The sequence below is a fragment of the Ambystoma mexicanum genome, chromosome 6p, assembly GCF_040938575.1.
Source record: "Ambystoma mexicanum isolate Mex_15411 chromosome 6p, UKY_AmexF1_1, whole genome shotgun sequence".
NCBI classification, from domain to species: domain Eukaryota; kingdom Metazoa; phylum Chordata; class Amphibia; order Caudata; family Ambystomatidae; genus Ambystoma; species Ambystoma mexicanum.
In genome coordinates, this window is record NC_090935.1 from 706016232 (window position 1) to 706043213 (window position 26982).

Below are 26982 nucleotides of genomic sequence, written 5' to 3' on the forward strand. Positions count from 1 at the left end.
GACCATTTAATCCAGACCGAAGCCTTTCTCATTCAAAATGCGCACTTTGCATCGGACTTCCCCGGTGTGGCGGCGTTGGCGGTTGCTGGGGAAACCCAAGCAGTGTAAACACCACGTGATGCGTCACATGACTCCTTGACTATGGCTAACCAACATGGAATCAATAGCCACGCACTCCTTCAGGATAAATGGGTTTCAGGAAGCGAGTTTGGCACTTCTAATTAGCGTTATCTATTCACCCCATTCCGTCCTGTTTGCTGACTGCTACTCCCTGGCTACCCGACTTCAGAACTCCTGACCCGACCTTTCTACTGGAAAATCCTTGTCTGCCTTTGATTCTCTCCGCCTGTTGCTGACCCAGAACGTGTTTTCTTTTGACTCCACAGTTTCCTTCTTGGATTCTGTCCTCTCGTGCATTCCGTTGCACCATCCCCGGATAGTTCCTCTCTGTTTCATTCCGGATTTATTCTGCTTGTGTATTTCACTGCATCAACTCCTGGAATCATCTTCGTGGCCGCGACCGCGGTGTGTTGGGGTTTCCCTTCTTCCTCGTTACAGGGAGAACCCCTTGCCCTACAAACACCGGATTACAGCCAAGCGGCCTGCCTGTGTCTCTCACTTAACTAGCTGTTCCTGACCCCGTTCTACGAACTTCCCAGCACATTGGTATTCAGTTACCTTTATTATTTCAATTGTGAATATCGCCAAAGCCTTTTGATCCGAACTTTATCGGTCTAACCACCATTATCTCAACCCTGGATTATTATTTAATTTCGAACTAATAGGATTGGATTCCTGTGCAATACTGAACGCTCTGCTGCCTATTGCACCACCCCGGAACTAGTTGCGTCCCTCGTTCCGCCCGGGAAGTTACCCCATAATAATCCTTCCTCTTTATTATTTTCTCCTGTTGTTGTTGTTCTTTTTTGGAGTTTACTACTGTTCCTGAAGGGTAAGACTTGTTACATTTACTGACCTTATAATCCATATGGGTATACACAGCTGGCTAAATTGTTTGTCCTCTCCTTTAGGATCCCTCTATAGGAACCTTCCCCCCACCGAGGTAGTTATTGTACTTAGAGTTCTGTTTTACTTTGGCTTACTTACCATTGCACTTACCATTGCACTAAATCCTTTTAATTCCTTTTCATATTGGTGTGGTAGTGTGGGTATCCCACTCTTTTGGGTAATCCACCGCCCTGTCTGTCTTGTATATACAACAGGGTGGTATATTGGCAGAAAGAGCTACCTCGGTTAGAGGGAGTCCGGCCTGAGTTACCCTTTTTCTTACAGGGTTGTCTCAGCAGTGACTGAAGAGTCCTGAATAGCTTCTTCTCCTCATCCCCCCGGCCTGTCTATACGGTGGTGAGTAACAGAATTAGAAGCCACATAAAAGATGGATCCTACTGAGCCGCTAGCACAAATCATGCAGATGGTCTTGGACCTCCGAGCTGACATGGTGGCCGCTCAGGAATCCCTCCGTGCTAGGGTTGATGCACTTCAGGGCATGATGTCTTTACCAGGGGTATCAGGAGCTGGAGCCAGTGGTGCCTCGACATCCGGTTCAGGGTTTCCTCAGCCCGGACAGGAACCAACACCTGTTGTGGTGTCTACTCAGTTCCCCTTGGCGCCGCCAGAATGCTTCACAGGGGATCCAAAACAGCATCGCACATTTGTAAACCAGTGCAAGTTGCACTTCTTGTGTTGACCCAGCTCATATCCCACCTCCACCACCAAGGCCGCTTTTGTCCTTTCGTATTTAGGGGGAACAGCGGCCGCTTGGGACAATCCTTTATTGGAGGCAAACAGTCATGTGTTGTGTGACTGTGATACCCTCCTTACAGCCATGAGCAGAGTATTCGACACCCGCTATACCACTCAGGCATCCGATCTAGAACTCCTCAAACTCAGGCAGGGTTCTTCATCTCTCCTCACCTACTTGTCTCATTTTAATCAGCTTGCCGCTGAAACCGATTGGCCAGAGGAAAAGAATCAGCCGTTTTCTATCAGGGCCTTTCTGAGGAGTTAAAAGACACGCTATCCACTGTCCCTGTGGTTCCGACTGTCTTTTGTGAATTATTCGATCTGGTCCTCCAGATTGATGCTTGTAGAGCAGAACGTAAAGGCGAGAAGCAGTCATCCCTTCCTCCTTCGCTCACAGAGCCACTTCAATTGACTAGTACTGCTCCTGAGCCTATGCAGATCGGTACCATCAGGGGTCCTCTGACACCCGCTCAACGGGAACATCGCAAGAAAATAACCTCTGCATGTACTGTGGGGCATCAGATCATATGTTACCAGAGTGTCCCAAAAGACCTAAGAAGAAGGCGGGAAACGCCGAGTCCCGACAATAGATGGAGTCCCTTTGTCGAGAACGCCTGTTTTGGACTCATTTATGAGCACTCCGCCATCATTGTTCCACCTTTCAGTCACTTTTTCGAGGGCGACAAAACCTGCTTTCTCGGTTTCGGCCATCATTGATTCAGGAGCCACTGGAAACTACATTGACCAGGGATTTGTGGCCAGTTCTTGTATTGATCTTATAACGAAAACACAACCGGAAACGGTTAATGCTGTTTATGGTTCTGCCCTTATTTCTGGGTTAGTAACGCAACATACCGTGCCTCTCACTATGAGCACCCCAGATAGACATACTGAGGAGATATCCTTTGACGTTATTAAGGCTCCTACAAACTAATATTAGGTGTACCGTGGTTGCAACTGCATAATCCTGCAATCGATTGGTCTCTGGGCAGTGTTCAATTTTCCTCTGCTTTTTGCAACGATCACTGTCTTACCGACCACAGTGTTGTCATAGCTTCCCCCAGTCAAGGATTGGCACAAGTTTCTGCTTCCATTGGGGCAATAGCGGCTGAGTCAACAGTACAGATACCACCTGAGTACTCCTCTTTCTCTGATGTTTTTGATCAAAGAATGGATGAGTCTTTGCCTCTGCATTGCATTTATGATTGCCCTATCAAATTGGTTCCAGGGGCTCACATTCCATCAGGTAGGGTGTATTCACTTACTGTAAAGAAGGAATACCTGGACAAGGTGTTGGCTATGGTTTTCATTCAGCCATCCATGTCCCCGGCTGCCTCCCCACTCTTTTTTGTTCCCAAGAAGGAGGGGGACCTTCAGCCATGTATTGATTACGGGGCCCTTAGTGCAGTAACTGTTAAAAACCAGTACCCTCTACCGCTCATCTCTGTTCTGCACGATCAGCTAGGCGAGTCCAAAATCTTCACCAAACTAGACTTGCGTGGGGCCTACAATCTGGTGCGGATAAGAGATGGAGATGAATGGAAGAGAGCTTTTAAAACCCGTTTTGGTCTTTACGAATATCTCGTAATGCCTTCTGGGCTTTGCAACACTCCAGCAACATTACAAGCGTTCATGAATGACGTTTTCCACGACATACTCGACTAGTACCTGGTTATATCTATACCTGAACATATTCAACACGTCTCAACTTTCCTACAATGTCTTCGTGAAAACCACCTTTTAGTTAAAGCAGGAAAATGTGTGTTCCATGCTACGGAGGTGGAATTCTTTGGTTTTGACCTTACCAATCAAGTTATTCGAATGAGTGTATCTAAGGTGAAGGCGGTGCTCAGCTGGCCGGTCCCTACTTCAATTAAGTCGTTGCAGTCATATTTGGGTTTTGCCAACTTTTATCGGCGTTTCATACTTTCTTTTGTTTCCCTAGCGGCTCCTCTGACAGCCCTGACAAGTGCCATAAATCCTTTTGTCTGGACTGATGAGGCTCAAAAAGCCTTTGAGGACCTCAAAGCCGCATTTACCACAGCTCCAGTTCTCCAGCATCCCAATCCTGACCAACCTTATTTCGTGGAAGCCGATGCCTCTGGTTTTGCAATTGGGGCTGTCTTGTCCAAGACTTGTCCTCATTCAGGGGAGATCCATCCAGTTGCCTAGTTCTCCCGAAAAACTACTGCCTATGAAAAGAACTACGCCATTACCGAAAGGGAGCTATTGGCCATTAGAGAGGCTTTTGTGGAATGGAGGCATCATCTGGTGGTGGCCAAACATTGTCTGACTGTATACTGGGACCATAGGAGTCTTCTGGCCTTTAAATCTATGAAATGCCTTACTGCAAGACAAGCCCGCTGGCATTTGTTTTTCTCACAGTTCCATTTCACCATAACTTACCGCCCAGCACGCTTACACGTTCCTGCAGATGCCTCGTCATGGTTACATGCTGGTGATCGTGTTCTACCCATAGAACCCGCTCCTCTGCTTCAAGGTAACGTGGTTTGTGCTTGTTCGGTCCAACCCTCATTGCAGGCTCTCCTTGAAGAATGGGTACAATCAGCCCCGGCGAAAATACATGATTTGGAATTGTCAGTCGTTCAGGGGTTGCCTTACATCCAGGTTCGGGTTTTCATTCCACCCGGTCGAGCACGTGTTCTTGCCATCCAATGGGCTCACGATTCAGTGGTGGCAGCAAATCCCGGTCGACAAAAGACTATTGAATCCATACGACGATGGTCATGGTGGCCCTCCATGGTCCGGGATGTCAAATATTATCTTGCTTCTTGTGCTCTCTGTGCCCAGTGTAAAACATCTCGAACTAAACCAATGGGAATGTTGCACCCTCTCCCGGTACCATACAAACCCTGGCAAATGGTAGCCATGGACTTTATGGTCGAATTACCGAAAACCAATGGTTTTGACAGCATTCTTGTTATCATAGACTACTTCACCAAATATGCAGTGTTCGTTCCATGCAAGGATATCCCTACGGCTCCTATGTTGGCTGATTTGTTTTTCATAAACATCTTTAAACGTTTCGGCCTGCCTTCTGTTCTAATCTCTGACAGGAGAACCCAATTTACCTCCCGTTTCTAGAGGGCTCTCACTGCCGCTTTGCTTGTCGATGGCAGATATTCATCATCGTGTCATCCACAAACAGACAGTTTGACTGAGCGGACAAACTCCACTATGGAGCAATATCTACGTTGTTTGTGTCTTCAATATCAAGTGACTTGGCTGGCGGCTTTACCTCAAGCAGAATTCGCATACAACAATTCCCTGCACTCTGCAACAAAAACCTCGCCATTTTACGCTTTGTATGGTTATCACCCGCGTTCCTTACCTTTGGACCCTACATTGCCGAATCACAACCCGGTGGCCCTTGCCTGTGTCAGAGATCTTGATCAAATGCATAGGGACATTTAGTTACATCTATTGCATGCCCAGGTTAGGTCCAAAAGGCACGCCGATAGCCATTGTAGCCCTGCTCCTGTTTACCGCAAGGGCATGTCCGTATGGCTGTCTACACGCCATTTGCGCATACCCGGCAAGAGATCATTACTACCCTGGTTTGTGGGTCCTTTTCAGGTTACTGCCGTGATCAATCCCATCGCGGTTCGTTTGTCTCTACCGGTGTCTTGGCGGATTCATCCGGTGTTCCACATCTCCCTATTGAAACCCTCTCCTCCTGACACCCGCCTGCCCTTTCGACCAGCATCGGTTCTGGTTGATGGAGAGGAAGAATTCGAGGTGGCCCACATTTTGGACGTACGGTTGTCCAGGGGATCCCTGTTTTATCTGGTTGATTGGAAGGGCTATGGCCTAGAGGACAGGACATGGAGCCTTTAGCTCATATTCACGCTCCTCACCTCCTACAGGCTTTACATGCATCCAAGGGGTGGCTGCCTTCTTTGGGGGCGGATGCTGTTACACATAGGCTTCGGACCATTCAGTCCAGACCAAAGCCTTTCTCATATAAAATGCGCACTTTGCATTGGACTTCCCCGGTGTGGCGGCATTGGCGGTTGCTGGGGAAACCCAAGCAGTGTAAGCACCACGTGACACATCACATGACTCTTGACTACGGTTTAACCAACGTGGAATCAATATCTACACCCTACTTCAGGATAAATGGGTTTCAGCAAGCAAGTTTGGCGCTTCTAATTAGCGTTATCTATTCACCCCGTTCCGTCCTGTTTGCTGACTGCTACTCCCTGGCTAACCGACTTTGGAACTCCTGACCCGACCTTTCTACTGGATAATCCTTGTCTTCCTTTGATTCTGTCTGCCTGTTGCTGACCCAGAACATGTTTTCTTTTGACTCCACAGTTTCCTTCTTGGATTCTGTCCTCTCGTTCATTCCGTTGCACCATCCCCAGATAGTTCCTTTCTGTTTCATTCCGGATTTATTCTGCTTGTGTATTTCACTGCATCAACTCCTGGAATCATCTTCGTGGCCGCGACCGCAGTGTGTTGGGGTTTCCCTTCGTCCTCGTTACAGGGAGCACCCCTTGCCTTACAAACACCAGATAACAGCCAAGCGGCCTGTCTGTGTCTCTCACTTAACTAACTGTTCCTGACCCCGTTCTACGAACTTCCCAACACACTAGTATTCAGTTACCTTTATTATTTCAATTGTGAATATCACCAAAGCCTTTTGATCTGAACTTTATCAGTCTAACCACCATTATAGGATTGGATTCCTGTGCAATTCTGAACGCTCTGCTGCCTATTGCACCACCCCAGAACTAGTTGTGTCCCTCGTTCCGCCCGGGAAGTTACCCCATACTAATCCTTCCTCTTTATTATTTTCTCCTGTCGTTCTTTTTTGGAGTTTACTACTCTTCCTGAAGGGTAAGACTTGTTACATTTACTGTCCTTATAATCCATATTGGTATACACAGCTGGCTAAATGGTTTGTCCTCTCCTTTAGGATCCCTCTATAGGCACCGTCACAACCCCCCCCCCCCCAGGTAGTTATTGTACTTAGAGTTCTGTTTTACTTTGGCTTACTTACCATTGCACTTACCATTGCACTAAATCCTTGTAATTCCTTTTCAGATTGGTGTGGCGGTGTGGGTATCCCGCTCTTTTGGGTAATCCACCGCCCTGTCTTTCTTGTACATACAAAAGGGTGGTATATTGGCAAAAAGAGCTACCTCGGTTAGAGGGAGTCTAGCCTGAGGCTTCGATACCAGATATTTGTAGCATGTCACTTATGAGGATCATTGAGAGACCTGGTGATTCTGAGCTTGCTGGCAGAGGTGTCAGAGCAAAGAGTTAACTGTGGGCTGACTGAAAGTTGGAGGAGACAAAAGGGTGAAATCACAAACAAATCTCACCCACCTGGAATCATAGTCTGATAGCATTGCTTGGCAGGGAGACAATAAGTGTGACAATAATGTAACAAAAGGGCCTGGCCTCATCCTATGCTATTGGAAAATATAATGAAAATGGTGGTTTACTGTGCCATCTTCTGGCTGGGTGCAGTGGATAGTTACATGGGAATACCTGTGTTCATTGAAAACATTTTACTTCCTGTCAAGTCTCAGCTACTGGGGGGTCCTGGTCACCTAACCAGCATCCCCAGTCTCATAGGACCCCTCTGCATTTTGCCTCAAATCTTTCTCCTAAGGTGCTTCATCAATGTCATAAAGTTTTGTATAGCTTATTTATTTATGTATTACTTACTGTGCTAGTTGAAGTGAACGTTTCCCCACATTGTAGTTTAAAACGAGGGTGGAGACCGTGGAGCGGAGGGCGCATAGGCGAGTGAGTTAAATTTCTGTATGAAGGTTATAGTGCCCTAGAACCTCCTTTGTGTCCGTCTTGAGGCCTGCCAAGTGCACAGTATAAGTGATGAAACAAATTGTTAAGTAGGAGTATAATTAATTAGTTTTCTGACCTTTATCGTGAGAACATGAGCCCTGCAGCACCCACATGATGAAAGATGGATGGATTGGCCTGGGATCAATAGATTGGCAGCCCTTATGAAAAAAGGTGGAACATGAATAGGGCCATTCAATCAGACATGCAGGTGTTTACTGTATGTTGTTGCATCATTATTAGGCTGTGTACCTTTAAAAGTTTCTGCTGTCAGGCAAGATTGTATGTAGTATCCCTGTGGGAGACTACACCAACGTTGGCCTCTTGGCAATAGGCAACCCAACCTTTGGTATAGGCCTATAATAAACAAGTTGGTACAGTTACTGAGCAGCCAGGCTTATCGCAAGAGGGGTCAATGTGAGCTGTAGGGTTGCAACATAGAGATTCACAGTGACAGGTATTCAAATAACACTTACACTCAAGCTTTCTTAATAAAATAATTATTTATTAATTTAACAGTCAGTTCTAATCTAAGTCTTCTTCAGAAGGGAGCAATATGCAACACCTAAATATACTTAAACAATACACTACTTCAGTTTTATAAAGTAAGTAGATACCCTTTTGGGATGGCACACAGATATTCCTACACCCTAAGGTGACTTCAATAGTTAGGACACTGTGGACATTAATATATCACTTTTCACACTTAAACGGTAATACTGAATTGCATTGACTACTATGCCCTATAGAACCAGAAATTATTTTAAATTAAATGAGTGGCTACTGGAAAAAAATGGGGTGGCCCTCAGCTGATAATACTGGTGGTGTGAGTGAAGATTATTACCAACTTAAACAGCTCTTAGGAAGTAAAGAAGATATCTGGGACTGGAACCTGAATTATGCCCATCACTTGAGATTGAACTCTTGTCAAGATGTGATACAGGTGGTTTGTTATCAATGGTCAACTGACAGATGATAAACCTCTGGTGCCCACCTGGCAAAAAGGAAATGTGCTAGCCTATTTGGATTACATCTTCACTTCGCTACCATTGATTGCAGGGTTGGATACCCTGAAAATCAATCCCACTACTAAGAGCGATCATCGGATGCTGGTCCTTACTTGGAAAACACCTCAAGAAAGATGAGCGATGAAATAATTACCAACGCTACATGTATCCAATGGGAAAAATAGGCTGTGAATAAACCCGTAAGAGATCTTAGCTATGACAATACAATATCTGAAAAGCTCCAAGGTTGGCACTGATAGATTGGACCATGATTGACTGCTAGTATCGTATAGATCTATGGATTTAAAAGGCCCAAAGTCATTCTCCAAGTATAAGCATGCTTACCATCGGGAGTTGGCTGAGAAAAGAAGAGAGTTCTGTGCTGAATTAAGAAAACTGAAACTTGTGCCCAAGGAAGACCGGTTTATGCGATCTAAAAGATTTAAGCAAAAATATAAGAACTGGCTCTTTATGTCCAAAGCTCGACAAATGCAGTGGGATGCACAGTCTATGCTTAAATCTTTGGCAAATCTAAATACTAGAGCCTTGTGGTCTCTTTTGATCCGAACAAACAAACTGATCTACTCATCTCTTCTGTTTCAGAGACAGCATGGGTGACCCATTTCACAAATCTATATGCTAAGAGACCTACGTGGGTAAAGCAGCATGACAACCATGAACAAGCCAAATGGAAAATTGAATGAAATGGAAAATTGAATGGGACCGAGATTCAAATCGAACAGCTATAATCTACACGTGCCCCTGTCCCTGACAAATCTTCAGATGCCCCTCGCCCCGACGAGTTAACTAATATGATCTTAAAATCCAATATAGTGGCCTGGGCCAATCTCTGTCATTCCTTATTTGAGGTAATTATGGAAACTAAACAGATTCCCCAGACCGGAAAAAATGCGGTCTTAATACCGATTTTTCAAACAGGGCGATAGAGCGATTCCGACAAACTATCGGCCAATTCCACTATTTGATCCATTGGCGAAACTGTTTACGTCAATGCTCCTGCAGCGTTTGTCTACTTGGTCAATGCTAACGAACAGGAGGATTCCAGACCGATTGGGTTTGTTAAAGGTGTTGGCACCAATGTCAACTTGATGATTATCAATTTGTTAAAACTAGAAACGATGAGATCAAAAACCAAATTGTTTGCTATATTCATTGACCTGAAACAGGCGTTCGACAGTTTATATCAGGGCAAGCTTTGGATCTCACTGCAGAGCTGGAATTGCCCACCTGACTTACGAGCCGCAACACAGGCCCAATACTGAAACGCCGTGATCCAGATGGGACTCTCAGCACTTGGAGCCATAACAAAGAAAATTGCCACATGGAATGTCCTTAAACAGGGCTGCCCGTTGACGACTAGTCTATTCAATTTATACATTTCTGATATTGTGACGCCACAAAAGGAAGTAAGAGCCCATCCCCCTATTCTGAATGGTGTGAGGGTGCCATGGATGATATATGTTTATGATTTAGTTCTTCTAGATAAAACCCAGATTGGGCTTCAAAGATGACTAAATATGCTGGCTACTTATGTTAAGGAAAATGGGCTAACTAGAAATATTGCAAAGACCGAAACTATGTTTTTTTCTAGCCAACAATAATTCTTCAAACAAAAGGTTCCCTATTTTTGGGAGCCAATAATTTGACACAGGTCCAAACAATAAAATATCTAGAAGTCTGGATGAACTCGAGCATTAGTGAACATGAGTGGGAAGCAGCCCTTCGAGTGAAAGTGCAGGCTTTGGCCCGACAATCCCTTGTCCTTCATAAGAAATATGGGAAATTCTCCCTATTACCAGTTCTTACCTTCTATCGGCAGAAGGTGGTCCCGATATTGACAGTTGGCACTGAGGCAGCTCTCAATCTAACTTGGTATATCTGGGACCTGTTAGAAGGAATTTTTGGTAGAAAAGTGCTTTCACTGCCTCAATCTTTTCCCGTAACACGGATAAGATACAAGATTTCTGCACAATCAATGCATTCTATGATAGTGTGGAAATCGCTTGATTTATTTTCGCGAAACCATTGTGGATGATACTGTCCCACCAATCGCCATTATGAGATCCATCATGTCCACCTGCCAGACTGTGATACTCAATGGCTCAAAACTCAAATGTATCCAATGGATTGAAGCATTGGGATGTACAAAGGAAACACTAAGATCTAACGCTTTGCTAATCAAGAAAAAGATCCAATGGATCAATTGGATTGACACGCAAGAATCTAAGGTGAGATACAAACTATCCATCAATTGCCCAGCGGAAAATCGAGCCTTGTACCAACTACCCAGCTATCTTCAGCAATTTCCTTGCTCAAAGTTATGTGATCTCTTTCTGTGACTGAGGCTAAGGGGTCAATTCATGGAGCAAACGTGCGCTTAAAATCGCAGTGCAAGCAGGCGCAAGGTGGCGCAAGCGTGAGAAACCCAGCGCACGCGCATGCGTGCGTTTCAAGGAAGATGCTGCGCGTGTTTCCTGCTGTCCGTGCGCCAAATCCTGCCATGGCGCACGCGGGCACACACGGCATGCGCTACGCGCACAGCAAAAGCGCACATAGCGCGGCGTACACAACCAAAGTGGGCGGAACAGTGGGCATAACACGCGGAATGCGGAATAACGGGTGAAAAAGAAGGCGTAACTGGGGAAGTACTGCAGGGAACTACACGGAACGCCCACACGCACGTGAACAACCCGTATTCATGGATTCGAATACGGGAAACCCGCGCACAGCAAAAGACGCATACAGGCATCAACGCATCCGCCACACGAAGGCAGGCGGAAGCGTCCCCGCGCACAGTATAAAAGTGCGCACAAACAACAAACACGTATATACAGCTACGATGAATGCCCCATTTGTCGCAGGACTGATCGTGGGACACCGCAGGAGGAGGAGAATAGCTAGGGCACGCATTTTTGCACCACAGACAAGCCTTTTTGGGATGCCTGACGACCAGGTCTACGGCAGGTATAGGTTTCCACCCCATATCATCCTAGACCTGGTCAGGGAGTGGGAAGATGACCTCACATCCCCCACCCTTTGCTCCCAAGCATTGAGCCCCTTGGAGAAGGTGCTCAATGTCCTGCATTTCTTGGCCACTGGGTCATTTCAGCGGACTACTGCCATAGTGGGGGGGGGGTCTCACAGGCCACGCAGTCACGCTGCCTACAACTGGTACTGGCAATCATGACAGCGCGCCCCTCAGTCCGCAGGCACATATACATGCCCAGAACACACGCAGAAAGGCAGGGCGTTGTCCTGGATTTTTTCAGGGTGGCACACTTCCCCAAAGTGCTTGGTGCCATAGATTGCACCCATGTGGCCCTAGGTCCACCTAGGGCCACTGAGCACATCTACCGAAACCGCAAGCACTGGCATTCCATCAATGTACAGGTGGTATGCGATGCAAAGGGAATCATCACCTCTGTCTATGCAAACTACCCTGGCTCCACCCATGACAGTTTCATATACAGAATGTCCGCCCTGAGCCGGGCCCTGGAAGCTGGGCAGCATGGCGACACCTGGCACCTAGGTGAGCACAAATGCCCTTGCACATGCATGCATGTCACACACATACACACAAATACACAAACCCCAAATAATCACAACCATTTACACCTCCCCAAGGGACAGTGCCTACCCTCTGAGCAACCACATGATGATGCCAATCCGGAACCCCACCACACCACCCCAGGTAAGCTACAACGCCGCCCATATTGCAAACAGGGCCATACTGGAGCGCACATTCGGAGTGCTCATGTCACGTTTCCGCTCCCTTGACCGCTCTGGCGGGCAGCTACTCTATGCACCCCCAGTAGTGTGCAGGATCATTGTGGCAGCATGTGTCCTGCACAATGTTGCAACACGGCAGGGCGTACCGGTGGACATGGTGGTGCCCCCACATCCCCAACCACAGGCACAGGCGCTGCCCATGGGAGGGGACAGGGCACGTGGCGAGGAAGCCCGGACCCAGCTTGTGGCCACATTTTTCACCTAAACTCCCACCCCTGCGGAGTGCACACAGGCCTGGCACATACCAGGTGACAATCGATGATGACAAAGAGACAGTCAACTGTCACAACCCTACCACCCTGAGAGAGTTCCCATGGAAGTGCCACATTGTCTGCATCCCTAGCTACTTAAACACAAGCTATCCTGTGTGACCAAAAGGTACACATATGACATGACATGATATGGCATTTGTAACGTGCCTATACACAAGTGTTTCAAGGTGCGACGAGGCAGGGAGGGGGGAACAAGGGAAGACAGACAACGATACTACTAGGCCAGGTGTCATTTAGATTGTGCAAGTGCAGGGGTAGGGGGAAGGGAAAAGTGCAAGGGGAAGGGGAGGGGGGGAGTGCAGTACAGGGTAAGTAGACTGAAAAACAAATAAATAGGCCAGCTGGTGGCAACTGCGAAGGTAAGTGCAGACAAGTGCTGGGAAGGGGGGCTGTAGGGATAGAGAGACAGTCCCGCAGTGCAGGGGTTGCCAGGGAGGCAGTGCAAGTGGAGAGTGGCTGGGCCAGGGACAGAGGTTGGTGAGAGTGGCCCAGTTGCAGATCCAGTGCAGTTCCAGTGAAGAATTTTGCAAGGGAGAGGGAGAGAGAAAGCAGAAGCAAAGAGGAAGGTCTTGAGGTGCTTCCGGAACCGGAGATGGTTCTCCTCAAGTTCCAGTGAGACAGGAAGGCTGTTCCAGAGGGAGGCCCCTGCCGCAGAGAGAGATCTACCCCCAGCTAGTTGCTTTGAGAAGCGGATGACCCTGACATGCAAGGTGTGAATCACACACACCTTCAAAACAGGCCATGACCATCACTGTTATGTCACTCAAACCCTCCCAAACCACAACATGACATGGCAAGCAATACCCATACACCAACACAGTACCAATAAGGTACACATTGCCATGTCAAAAATGTACAGTGGCATCAGACAATGATGCCTGACATGGAATCAGATGGAATGACTGACCAACAACCTCCCACCCAAAATAAGTAATTCCCAAATGCATTACAAAAGTTGTAGACGTAACATGACAATGAATGCCTGTCTACATACACATTGTGCATTGCAAAATCAACACTTCAGCTTCTGTGTGCTGTGTCCAACTGCTGCAACACACTGCTCTGCGCACAGCACAGTGAACAGCTATTGTGTGTGATGCACACCCTGAGCATCACATGTAAGCGACAAACCACATCAAAAAGCAAATTAGGCATGCACAGGATCCATAATTGGTCACAGAACATGTGCTGCAGGGACACAGTGGGCACCAGAAGGCAAACAGAGTGTACACATGGATATCCAAGGGTGGTTGTACATGTAGTGCATCATAGTGCAAGTGTGTGGGTCAGTAAGGACATGCACTCAACATATGCATGTGCAATCAAGTGACCATCAGTGTCCTCTCCACATCACATGTGAACATTCACCATGTGTACACCCCAGCATGTCAAACCACAACTATTCCCTCACACCTGAAAGGTAAACACAACACATGAACAGGCATTAATCAGCAAAACACAACATGTACATAGGATACCACAATTACAATGTCAGGGTTCCCATCACACTGCAGGGCAAGGCAACTATCAACAACAAACCCACCCCCCCTCCCTCATAAATGACCATGACCCACTGAACAACTGCACGTGGGTCATGGAGCCTTCAACCCTCAATTTCACCTGGCCACAGGATCACCCTTCCCCTTCGTCACCATCTCCCACCTTGTGTGTAAAAAGGTGCCTGCACCCTCAGAGTCCACCCTCATTTGCAAAACCATAAAATCCAAGCCAGAAAAACGAACCAGAACACCCTCCAGCAGATGACTTGACGTAGCAGTACCTCACAAAGGCCAAGTACTACCACAATGATGTAACAACCAAGGTAACACAGAAAAACAATGTCACAACAGGATGTGAACCATGTGTGGTACATAACATAGAATGATGCACCATGAACGGATGTGTACTGTCACAGGTCCCGTGTATAGGCGCAGGAGTGGCACGAACCAACCACCCCCTCTAGGGTTTTGGCACCTGCAAGTTTGGGGCTTACACAGGCATCCACAACCCTAGCGGCGAAAGAGGGTTAGGGAACGTTGCTTGGATAGGTACGGGAAGCAGGAACACCGGGTAGAGGCTACAGGTTTAAAAATTGGATAGGACTCCGGGTGATTAGGGGAAAACAACCATACCAAATTGAATTACGCATTGATCCATGCATTAGTGCACCCCCCAGCAAGCCTAGGCAGAGCAGTTTGAAAGAAAAACAACAAGACACTGCTCTGGTTTTGAGTGCTGGCCTCCTGCCTGCGCACTCTCAGGTCCGGTTACAGGAGCACTGCAATGCTGCAAAGAGAGCCACAGTTAATAATCTGTCCATGCCCATAACACAAAAACACACCACCAAACATGCCCCATAGCAACAAACTACTCTACAAACAGACAATCTGGTGTAGATGCTTCGTACCCATATGTAACATTACCCCTGTGATGGGTCATACACAGTCAATGCAGTAAGTCAGCCGCCGGTGGGTGCGTGGCAAATGGAACACCAATGTGTCACAATTCACACAACATGCAATGTTCCCTGGGTACGTAGACAGACCCATATAGCAAGGCATGACTTCAGAACAGTTCGTGTTCCACCATGACCGAAACAAAGTAGGCAGTGCATGTATCAAAATGTACATGGAAATGAAATGCACTGCACCCGAGTATGTCCTTTGCTGTATGTCCCTGTGAGCTGCCCCTTTCCATGTCTCGGAAGGCTACATGGTTGATACAAGTGCCTCAATGGACCTTGGTGTAAAGGAGGGTATGTGCTACTGCCCCTGCAGGTGTCCCAGACAACCTTACAATCAACAGCCATCAGTCCACCAACACATCTGAGCTTCATTGTGTGCTTCAACACCAATATTCGTCCAAGCTCACCCTCAGTGCTGTTACTAAGCCTGCATGTGCAACTCGCCTGGTGCAAGCTTTGCTGTGTTGTGGCCCCTCTGTGCTGCTCACCTTGCCTGGAGTTCCTTGGAACACGTCAGCAGTTCTAGGATGTAGGTCTGCAATCCCTGTGCCTCTGCTTGTGCACACATGTGCATGTGGGCACCAACAAACGTGTCCAGAATTCAGATGTCCAATGGGCCATGTCTGCTGGCAAAGGTGGTCTGGAGGCTCATCCCCCTGCAGAAAGGGCTTGAAACACATGATTAATGCTTTATAGTCATCTGTGTGTGTCTCTTCAGGCATCTCATTACTGGACCATGTCAGAGACTTACATCAGAAATCACACCATCAGTCCGTCTTTCACATCCAAAGTGTGGAACACACTATCTACGGCATGAATTGCAACAAGCACGTGTACAGTAAAGATAAGAAACATACTACACAATGCATAGCAATGAATGTACACATTAATCATGAAAAACCCCATCTAGCAAAAGCTGAACAGTGGACAATAACACCGCAATCATATCCATTAGGGGTGTCAACACAAGTCACACAGCACCAGAGATGCCGCAGATATGACAGTCCAAAGCCCTTGTGTAATAGGCTGTCACACCGAACCATCCTTGCGAGCCCATGGATAAGGGAGGTGGGAGTGGCATATGTGAGTCAAGGACCCCAAGCAGCAAACACATACACAAGACAAGCCTTAAGGGCCCAGCTGGAACAGACAGTGGATGCCTTCAAAAGCCACAAAGCACCGCACCGTCACATGAAAGCAATAGACAAGCAATTTTAAACTATATTAACTAATTACACTAGTTATGAAAAACCTACATTACCTAATTAAACTAACCATCAAACAGAAACTTAACTAACTAAACTAAAAGAAAAATCAAAAATGGCCACATACGACCCAGGGGGAGGGGAGGCACCCAGGAGGGGGGAGGTACAGGGTGCTGCTCAACACCCACATGCGATGATGCTGAGCCAAAAAAAAAACCTCCATTGGCTCAACGCCTGCACAGCCCGACCTATGTGGGAGATAGGTGGTCGTCCGAGTCTGGCTCATCCTGGAAAGGAGGATGTGGCACAGTAGCCTGGCCACGCCTAGCCGCAGCTTGCCCCTCATCGGCAGCAAGTCTGCCGGACGGGTGAGCCTGGTTCTGTGTGGTGATGTGACGTAGGTCTGCTTGCAGAACCTCACGTGATACACGTGCTTCCTCTTGCAAGGTAGCACGTGTAACACGGAGTTCCTCCTGCAAGGCCTGGCTGGACAACCGCTGCACCTCCCGGCAAGCCTGTAGCTCAGCCGAGATGGTACGCTCAAGCTGTGCAAACCTCTCCTCTGCCCGCTGCCTCTGGGACATCATAAGGACACCCAGAGTGGATTTGAGGGAAGCATACTCCTCCCTCAGGGCATCCATGTGCGCCTCTGCATGAGTAGCAATTGCTTGATGCAGAGATGACAATTCAGCCTGGCGTGCCCTGTCTGAGGCTGCCATGCCCAGCCTGAGGGAGCGGCCGTGGACCGTGCCGCCTGCTGCTGGAGAAGCACCTGCCTAGCAGGGGGAGCACAGATCGGGCCAGACGCTCCATGCTCTCAGCGATGTTCTCCATTGCTGCCGCCTGCCGTTCTGAATTGGCAGTCATGTCTTGCTCCCACTCAGTATACTACGGTTACGCGCAGCGACCGCGTTGCCGGGCTTGACCCCTGCGGGACCCTAGGACCGGGGGTCCTCGCTTTGTTGGCACTGCCCGCGGCTGCACGACTACATGCCCCCGCCAACGTGATGTCCCAGGCACATCAGTGACTGGTGTGGAGGGTGACCCTGCGTCCCGATCCACCATGGGCAGAGGAACCAAGACTGTCTGATCCCTCAGTGCAGGTGTCGCGGACAGAGGAGTGTCCACATCAGAATCACTCACCCCTGACACATGGACTTGATGCTCATCCAACTCAACATGGACATCAGAGTCGTCATCAAGGCTGGACTCATAGGCAGCCAGAGACAAGATGGACTGTAGCACTTGGGGGTTTTTGTGGCCTACCACCCCACGACCCCCACTTTTGCCGGATTGATGTAGTGGTAACAACCCTGTGTCTGGCATGACAACACCATCCTCTGCCTCCATTGCGTCATCACCTGAAAAATAGAGAGAAAAAAGGTCACTGCACATGTCAGGAGCACACAACACACACACACACCGACAACAAACGCATCAGGCAGACATGTGACACACAACATATAACCTGGCATGCATGCTGGGTCAACTTTGAATTGCTTCTGTGATCAGACCTGTTGAAAGTTGGCAGTTTCCATGGAAGTGGGTCTATGCAGTGCAGATAATGTGTATGCCACTCACTACCTACATGTACAAGGACTCCATGATGTGTGTCAGGAAATGTGAAGGCAGTGCAAGGTCAAATTCAGGCATCACGTGCATTGTGCATTCAATGTGCACCATATCTAGAAGCCAAGCACCCCTCCACCCAAGTACAAAAGCAGGGATGCCTAGCATGGTATCAAAAGGCTGACCATACACCTGTGTATTGACAGGTAGTGTTGACTGGCATCAACAGCTTAATGTGATTAAAGTGACAACACTGCAAATGATGATGGGACAGTAAGCAGGACACATGATGAAAAATCTGGAGGCCGCCCACGTGTGAAGAAGACACAACAACAGTTGGACAGAGTCATTGGCCATTGAACAGGCTGAGGCCTGTGAGCCACACAGATTGTCAGACCCTAAACATGTGTGCAATGCAGTACTGACCCACAGTTGACATGGGAAGGCTGTAGAGATATGAAAGAGGAGTATAGGGGTGCACAGACAGGTTAAGTAAAAGTTTGAAAGTAGTAGGATTATAAATAAAAAAATGTATCAACAAAGGGTAGTGTTCAATATTACAATCAGTCTTATGGTGCAATCGGGCTGTCGTCACAAGGCCACTTGGGACAAAAGAAAGCAAAAGAATCCAAAGCTGTGTATTGCTACACAGCAAGCCCAGATGCACTCAAATAGGGAAAAAGATATCCCTCTATTTCTATTTAAATTCATTAAACATTTGGCGCCAAAAGAGGCGTACATTTTACGATGTGTTAACAACGTGTGAATTTCTCTTATTTACAACAGAAAGGGTCATTTAGAACATTTGGCAGTATCATTCAGGATAAAATATACAATCATAGATGTCAAACCAACAGAACAATCAGCACGAAAACACAAGAGCTGACTTATGGATTTTAATCTTCTGAGTCCAACAAGTCGTACATTAGTAAGCATTGTTCCCTATTTACATATGGAAAGGACACTTATATGTGTTCCATATGACAAAGGTGACAGCAACAAGCTTGTAAGGAGCAACACAATTGTAAATCGGCATAATAGCTACAGTGCAAACAAACTCTAGATGTATAGATTTGATCATTCAGCAGTTCGTAAATAAAGTCTCGTATTCAGGTGTGACCCGAATAAGATCGACACGTTTCGGTTCATGGAACCATCTTCAGGGGATAGACTTCATTTTTATTTTCATAAACATTAGATTCTAACACAGTCTCTGTGGGGTAGGAAAGAAAGAAGATATTTCAATAGAACTCTCTGATTTAAAAGAAGTCAATTAACATAGTGGGACGAGTCAGAGTCACTAACCTTGCTGATATAAGGGCCAGGAAACAGACAAGTAATCCAGACAAGGAACAAAGGATAGCCAAAACACCACAGTAAGCTGGGGTATCTATGGAGGTAAGGACAAAAGCCAAGCTATTAAGCCCACCAAAAACGGGCAATCAGTCCATAGTGAAGAGATTGAGAGATTAGAATATAAGTACAGATGGTAAATAATGATAGACTACGACAAATCATTAGGCATTAGCCCGTGAGAACAAATGCAAGTAAACCGCATGTAAAAGAGGAATTGGAGGCTTTAGAACACTGCACGAGTGCAGCAACACATACAGGTAAGGATTAGCTGTACAATAAAGTCCAAGATATGTAATAAGAGTGAGTACAATAATGTAATACTAAAGTTTCAACCAAGCGAGAAACGTGGACCAGGTTATTGCAACGTGTAACTGGTTTCAAGGAAAAAATGCATACCTTCCAATGCGAACACGCAATGGTCATCTCGCCGCTGCTGTGCGAGCAAAGTGACTGAGCTTCCCAAACTACAGTGTCGTCTTGGTAATCCCGCGCATGCGCGCGAGAGCACCAAAGCGACGTCCATCTTGGTGTGGGCACCAACGAGTGCAGCGTTGCCTAGGTAATATAACAGTAAACAAGAGTAACACACTGAAAGAGACGGGGCGGTCTCGAGCAGTCCGGAGAAAGGGCTGCACATAACAGCTGTTGAGTGCCAAATGGTCATTAAGAGAAGGGCAGTACGTGTCAAACATAAGACCCAGTCAAGGGGTTAAAATAACGCACGCATGGGGGCAACAACCGTAGTTCAAAGGAACTACGGGGTACCCCCACGGCGCGGCAAATGATTAATCATGGCTATTGGTCACTAGAAGGTAACCAACATCCAACGGGGTAAGAGAAAAGGTCTAAAAAACCAAAAAGGAACGGAGACAGCAATCGACAACAATGGAGGAGTCTAAACTCCATGGGCAATTCAAGGAGGCCACGGCATGTATGGACAACGTAGAGGAGAAATCAAAGCCCTGGGCACGGGCAAGCAGCCAACAACAAGGCAAAAGGGAGAGTCAGATTCATGTCAGAACTTGAAGAATAGCTGACAAGGAGACATCACAAGTCGGAGGAGTACTGAGAACATCAGGGAAGTGAATGGTCAACAGTCTACCTCAATGAGAGGTGAGGAGGAGCTCCACAAAGCAATGGAGTAAAAAATGAAAATACATCATGCAGTAAGTACCGATCTAGATGGTACATGTTGTCAAATTTAAAACACACAAACAATAATGATCGCAGAGTGTGTGAATGGTACTAATGGAGTGACAAATTAATACAAGCAGAGCATATCAGTTTTCAAAGAAACCACAGGTTTATGCAAAGCACATAAGGTCGAATTCCATATTCATGCCACGTGGGCTTAGAGAGTCCAACAGTTCAATCCATAAAATCTCACGTTGCAATAGTTTACGCTGCACATCTCCACCCCTGCTTCCTGCTGTGATTTGTTCCAAGATAACACATTTCAATTGTGCAATGGTGTGACGTGCTTCAGAAAAGTGTACTGATACTGGTGACTTGGGACTCTTAGTGCGGATATTAGATGTATGCTCAGACCATCTAACTTTGACTTTTCTGTTCGTCATACCTACGTAGTATAACCCACATGGACATTTTAATGCATAAATAACATTTTGGGCATCACATGTGCAAGAGTGCTTGAGAAAAATAGGTTTCCCAGATTGGGGGTGTGATATGCTGTTGCCTTTAATGATGTTGCCGCAGTGCTGGCAATTGTGACATGGAATAGTCCCCTTAAATGTTTTCTGTAGACTGGGAGATGGAATTTCAGCTTTGACAAGGCTCTTACGTAAAGACCTACTTTTCCTGTAAGCAAAGGTAGGAGGTTCATGAAACAGTTGTTGTAACTGTGGGTCCATTCTAAACATGCTCCAGTTCTTTTTAATGACCTTTTTGATCTTCATACTCTGCATGGAATAGGTAGTGACGTAGACAAGTGCTTCTCCCGGCTTGGGGGGTTTAGGAGTCAATACTGTCTCTCTTGCAGTGCTCCTCACTTTGTCTGTGACTTCTGTGATCTTTGATTGGTCATACCCTCTTGATGAGAATTTGGTTTCCAATTGTCGTGATTGACGTTCATACTCGGTCTCAGAGAATATCCTTCTGTAACGCAGACATTGACTAAACAGGACACTATCGACAGTTCTTTTCGGATGAAAGCTTGTGGCAAGCAGCAGGCTGTTTCTATCGGTCTTCTTAGTGTAGATTCTTGTCTCGAGAGAGTTATTACTGGCATATACCTCCACATCCAAAAAGTGGATGGTAGTGTCACTTGTTGCTGTAGTAAACTTAATTCGAGGATGAATTGAGTTCATCATTTCATAAAAGTTTTGCAGTTCTTCTTCCGGACCAGACCAGATTCCAAAGATATCATCAATTTATCTTAAATATAGTGGAAGATGCCTCATCCATCTAGGTGAACTGAGAATGTTTTCGTGTTCAAGATAATACATGTAGGTGTTAGCATAGCAAGGTGCCATTGCTGCCCCCATGCTAGTTCCAGATATCTGAAGGAAGAAACAATCTTGGAATTTGAAAAAAATATTTGTAAGTACTAATTTAAGTAAAGTTAGTACAAAAAGTCTGTCACCTTGACATTGCTCTGATTGGAGTAGGAGCCATTGTGTTGCTTCAAGACCAGCTTCGTGTGTGATATTAGTACAGAGAGATATAACGTCCATGGTGAACATCACATCCCTTCCACTGACGAATTGCACATTTTTAAGTTTGTGCAAAAAATGCATAGTGTCCTTGACATAAGTCTTCGATTCCTGTATGAGAGGTTGCAGGATTTTGTCCAAGTATTGAGCCAACGGTTCAAGGAGACTGGCAGTGGCTGCTATAATAGGACGTCCAGGTGGATTAATCAATCTTTTGTGTATCTTAGGAAGTATATAAATAACTTGCATGATGGGATGTTTGTTTTCTAGAAACAGGAGTGTCTTTTCTGAGATGACGTCATTGGCTTCTGCCTCATCCAAAATCTTCTTGATGAGAGATCTTACAGCTTCAGTAGGGTTAAATGGTACTTCCATATATGTGTCATGATCATCAAGTTGGCGCTTGATTTCATCAATGTAATCCTGTTTATTCATAAGCACTAATGCTCCACCCTTATCTGCTGGTTTAAAAATGATGGTTTGATTATCCAGGAGATTTTTAAGTGTCTGCCGTTCTCTCAAAGAAAACTTGCCTTGTGTATTATTTTTAAACTGAATCTTCTTCAAATCCTGCAATACAGTTTTCTCAAAAGTAGAGAGTATATGATTCTGGACTGGGGGGTTGAAGTGACTCTTGGGTTTCAATTCAAGATATTTGTGTGGTTCCGTAGTCATTGTATCCTCATCTTGTGAGTCAAAGAAGACTTTGAGTCTTAACTTTCTCATTAGTTTGAAAAAGTCTATTTTCTCACGAAGCAAAGTACTATTGTTATTGGGAACAAAGGATAACCCTTTCTTGAGGACTTTTAGTTCCATCTTGGATAGCTGGTATGCTGAGATATTGACAATCAATGTCTCTTCATCGTTTTTTTCCGTTGTGGGTTTTTTCTTCTGTCCTCTTCTGATTGGCCTTTTTCTAAAAAAGGAGTAGCGTTAGCTGCTGGTTCTTCTGTAGTAGGAACAGGGATAGTCTTGCTGCTCTGCCCTGGAAGAACTTCAAGTTCGGCGCTGGAAGCGTCAGATGAGGTATTTTCTGCCGATTGTTGACCTGGTTTACGTGGGTTATTAAAGTTGGGTTTATTGGAGAGGTGCCCGTAGTATGACTGCCAACTATACACAATATTAAGCTTATAGTCCTGGGTGTCTCGTCTAAACTTCCTAATTTTCTTTATTTCTAGTTCTTGTTTGAAATTTTCCAATTTCTGATTAGTTTCTTCCAGGATTTGTTTCAGTTGATCCGCCGTGTATCCCTTGCTGAGGGATGTTTTCAAACCTTCTATATCCTCATTAAGGTTAGTGAGGGAATGTGCTAATTCTTCAATTGTCAAGAGTATAAGATCAAGCAAGCACTTGTTTAAGATTTGGTGCCAGCGTTTGACGAAAGCTGGATTCTCCTTACAGAGTGTTGGCTCTAAACTTACACGTAAGCCCCTAGGTATTCTTTTGGCAGTGTAATACTGCACCAAGGTGGCTGCGTGGAGTTTAAGGTTGATCTTTCTTCGTATTTTCCATTCCAATTGTCGTATCAAAGCTTCCGGTTTGTCGGTTGTTGTGATCTCTGCTCCTGCGGATTTAATCAGACCTAGTATTTTGAGTGATTCCTCTTCGCTAAAAGCAAGTGTTTCAGCTCTGTTGTCAGTGATCTGATCAATTCTCGAAAAGGACATATTAAAGTCCTGTGAGAGTCGTAAAGTTTCATAGTGAATAGAGAAAGAAATGGTGAATCAGTGCATGCAACCCCTCAGGTATGGCCAATAAGGATAAAGCATGAAAGAGGAGTATAGAGGTGCACAGACAGGTTAAGTAAAAGTCTGAAAGTAGTAGGATTATAAATAAAAATGTATCAACAAAGGGTAGTGTTCAATATTACAATCAGTCTTATGGTGCAATCGGGCTGTCGTCACAAGGCCACCTGGGACAAAAGAAAGCAAAAGAATCCAAAGCTGTGTATTGCTACACAGCAAGCCCAGATGCACTCAAATAGGGAAAAAGATATCCCTCTATTTCTATTTAAATTCATTAAACATTTGGCGCCAAAAGAGGCGTACATTTTACGATGTGTTAACAACGTGTGAATTTCTCTTATTTACAACAGAAAGGGTCATTTAGAACATTTGGCAGTATCATTCAGGATAAAATATACAATCATAGATGTCAAACCAACAGAACAATCATCACGAAAACACAAGAGCTGACTTATGGATTTTAATCTTCTGAGTCCAACAAGTCGTACATTAGTAAGCATTGTTCCCTATTTACATATGGAAAGGACACTTATATGTGTTCCATATGACAAAGGTGACAGCAACAAGCTTGTAAGGAGCAACACAATTGTAAATCGGCATAATAGCTACAGTGCAAACAAACTCTAGATGTATAGATTTGATCATTCAGCAGTTCGTAAATAAAGTCTCGTATTCAGGTGTGACCCGAATAAGACCGACACGTTTCGGTTCATGGAACCATCTTCAGGGGATAGACTTCATTTTTATTTTCATAAACATTAGATTCTAACACAGTCTCTGTGGGGTAGGAAAGAAAGAAGATATTTCAATAGAACTCTCTGATTTAAAAGAAGTCAATTAACATAGTGGGACGAGTCAGAGTCACTAACCTTGCTGATATAAGGGCCAGGAAACAGACAAGTAATCCAGACAAGGAACAAAGGATAGCCAAAAGACCACAGTAAGCTGGGGTATCTATGGAGGTAAGGACAAAAGCCAAGCTATTAAGCCCACCAAAAACGGGCAATCAGTCCATAGTGAAGAGATAGAGAGATTAGAATATAAGTACAGACGGTAAATAATGACAGACTACGACAAATCATTAGGTATTAGCCCCTGAGAACAAATACAAGTAAACCGCATGTAAAAGAGGAATTGGAGGCTTTAGAACACTGCACGAGTGCAGCAACACATACAGGTAAGGATTAGCTGTACAATAAAGTCCAAGATATATAATAAGAGAGAGTACAATAATGTAATACTAAAATTTCAACCAAGCGAGAAACGTGGACCAGGTTATTGCAACGTGTAACTGGTTTCAAGGAAAAAATGCATACCTTCCAATGCGAACACGCAATGGTCATCTCGCCGGTGCTGTGCGAGCGAAGTGACTGAGCTTCCCAAACTACAGCGTTGTCTTGGTAATCCCGCGCATGCGCGCAAGTGCACCAAAGCGACGTCCATCTTGGTGTGGGCACCAACAAGTGCAGCGTTGCCTAGGTCATATGACAGTAAACAAGAGTAACACACTGAAAGAGACGGGGCGGTCTCGAGCAGTCCGGAGAAAGGGCTGCACATAACAGCTGTTGAGTGCCAAATGGTCATTAAAAGAAGGGCAAGCCCTGGGATATCTTTTTCCCTATTTGAGTGCACCTGGGCTTGCTGTGTAGCAATACACAGCTTTGGATTCTTAAGGCTGATGAGATGCCATGCAATGTATGTCACCCAGGACTTGTATTACAGTGATCATCCAGTCAAGGACACATGGGGGCATGCGTGCAATGCACATGGAGCATGAATGGGCACTCATGTCCCTGCGGGACATCTGACCTATGCACAGTACAAGTGAGATACCCTGCATCAAGTACTAAGGCTGTACCACACGGCATATGTCTGGCAGATTGTACGCTGGAAGTTAGCATCTGCACAGGACGCATGAACAGGAAAGTACACATTGGCAAGATTGAAGCAGACCAGTGCAAAGGTGGAACTGGGGTGCAGAGTGGCGGAGAAGGGGCAAGGGAGCATGCCTACATGGAGTCCCCGCATGCAGGCAGAGGAGACATGCACGTCAGTCATGCAATGACATTGTGCCTGGGCTGAGAGGAAGGTCACCCCACGCCACATGCAGAAGGGCCAGTGAGCTGGAACATGGACCGGAGGGGCATACTTGTAACCAGCATGTCAGTAGGGTGCAATAGTGGTGGTGCAATAGTGGTGTGCGGACAGTCCCCGTCTGCTCCACATGTCCACCATCCAGTAGAGCAGACATGCATCACAGAAGCATTGCATTACTTACACATCAGAACCATGTACACGTCACATGTCGTGGCAATCATGCACAACACATCCCACAAGTGAAACACACACGTCCTCAACAAACACGCATCAACACTCACTGGACTGGGCATCAAAGTCCAGCATCTCTCCCACTCCTTTGACCAATTCAGGTGGTATGAACTCTGCAACGAGTGCCTCATGCGGAGTGAGCTCTTCCTCCTCTGCTGCAGGCCCACCGCCAGTCAAGTTGTAATTAGAGGCACATTTAGCCTTAGTGCTGCGTTTGATGTCATTCCAACGCTTTTTGCACTCTTGCGTCGTGCGCACCTCATGGACGAATGAACTGACATGTTCCGCAACATGCTTCCAGTGGGTGTCACGTTGGGCAGCCGTAGTCTGACTATTGGCACCCACTAGCATGTCACGACTGTGGCCCTGCACGTAGCCCACAAGGAAGTCCAGTTCCTGCTTGCAGAAAGGCTTCTTCCTCGACGTGCAGGAGGGGTGGCTGTGTGTGGGGTCCCAGCCTGTGCTGCAGGTGCAACCTTCCTCCTCTTGGACTGTGGCGCAGACCCTGGCTAGCTAATGCCGCCCTGACCAGTATGGCCAGTGGGTTCGGTGGATTGAGCCAAGGGAGTGGCAGGTGGAGGGACGACCAAAGGCCTGACTTGTGTCAGTGGCATCTGGGTGCCCTCTAATGGACCCTGCACAGCAACATCAGCTGTGGCAGGGTCATTGACTGCAACGGTCCTGGTTGGCAGACTCACAACCGGGTGTTGTTGGGTGCATCTGATATGATATGATATGATATGGCTTTTGTAACGTGCATATACACAAGTGTTTCACTTTCACCCCTGCACTTGCCAACACCCGGCTGTTCAGAGCAGCAGATGACATAACTGCCCCAGGCACACGTGTCTTGGTCTGAGCAGACCTGCCTGGCCCTATGGTTTCCCTCCTGGCCTGTTGGAAATCTACCAAGGGCTCCTCAGGTGCCAACGCAGCCTGCGCTGGCAGACCCTGA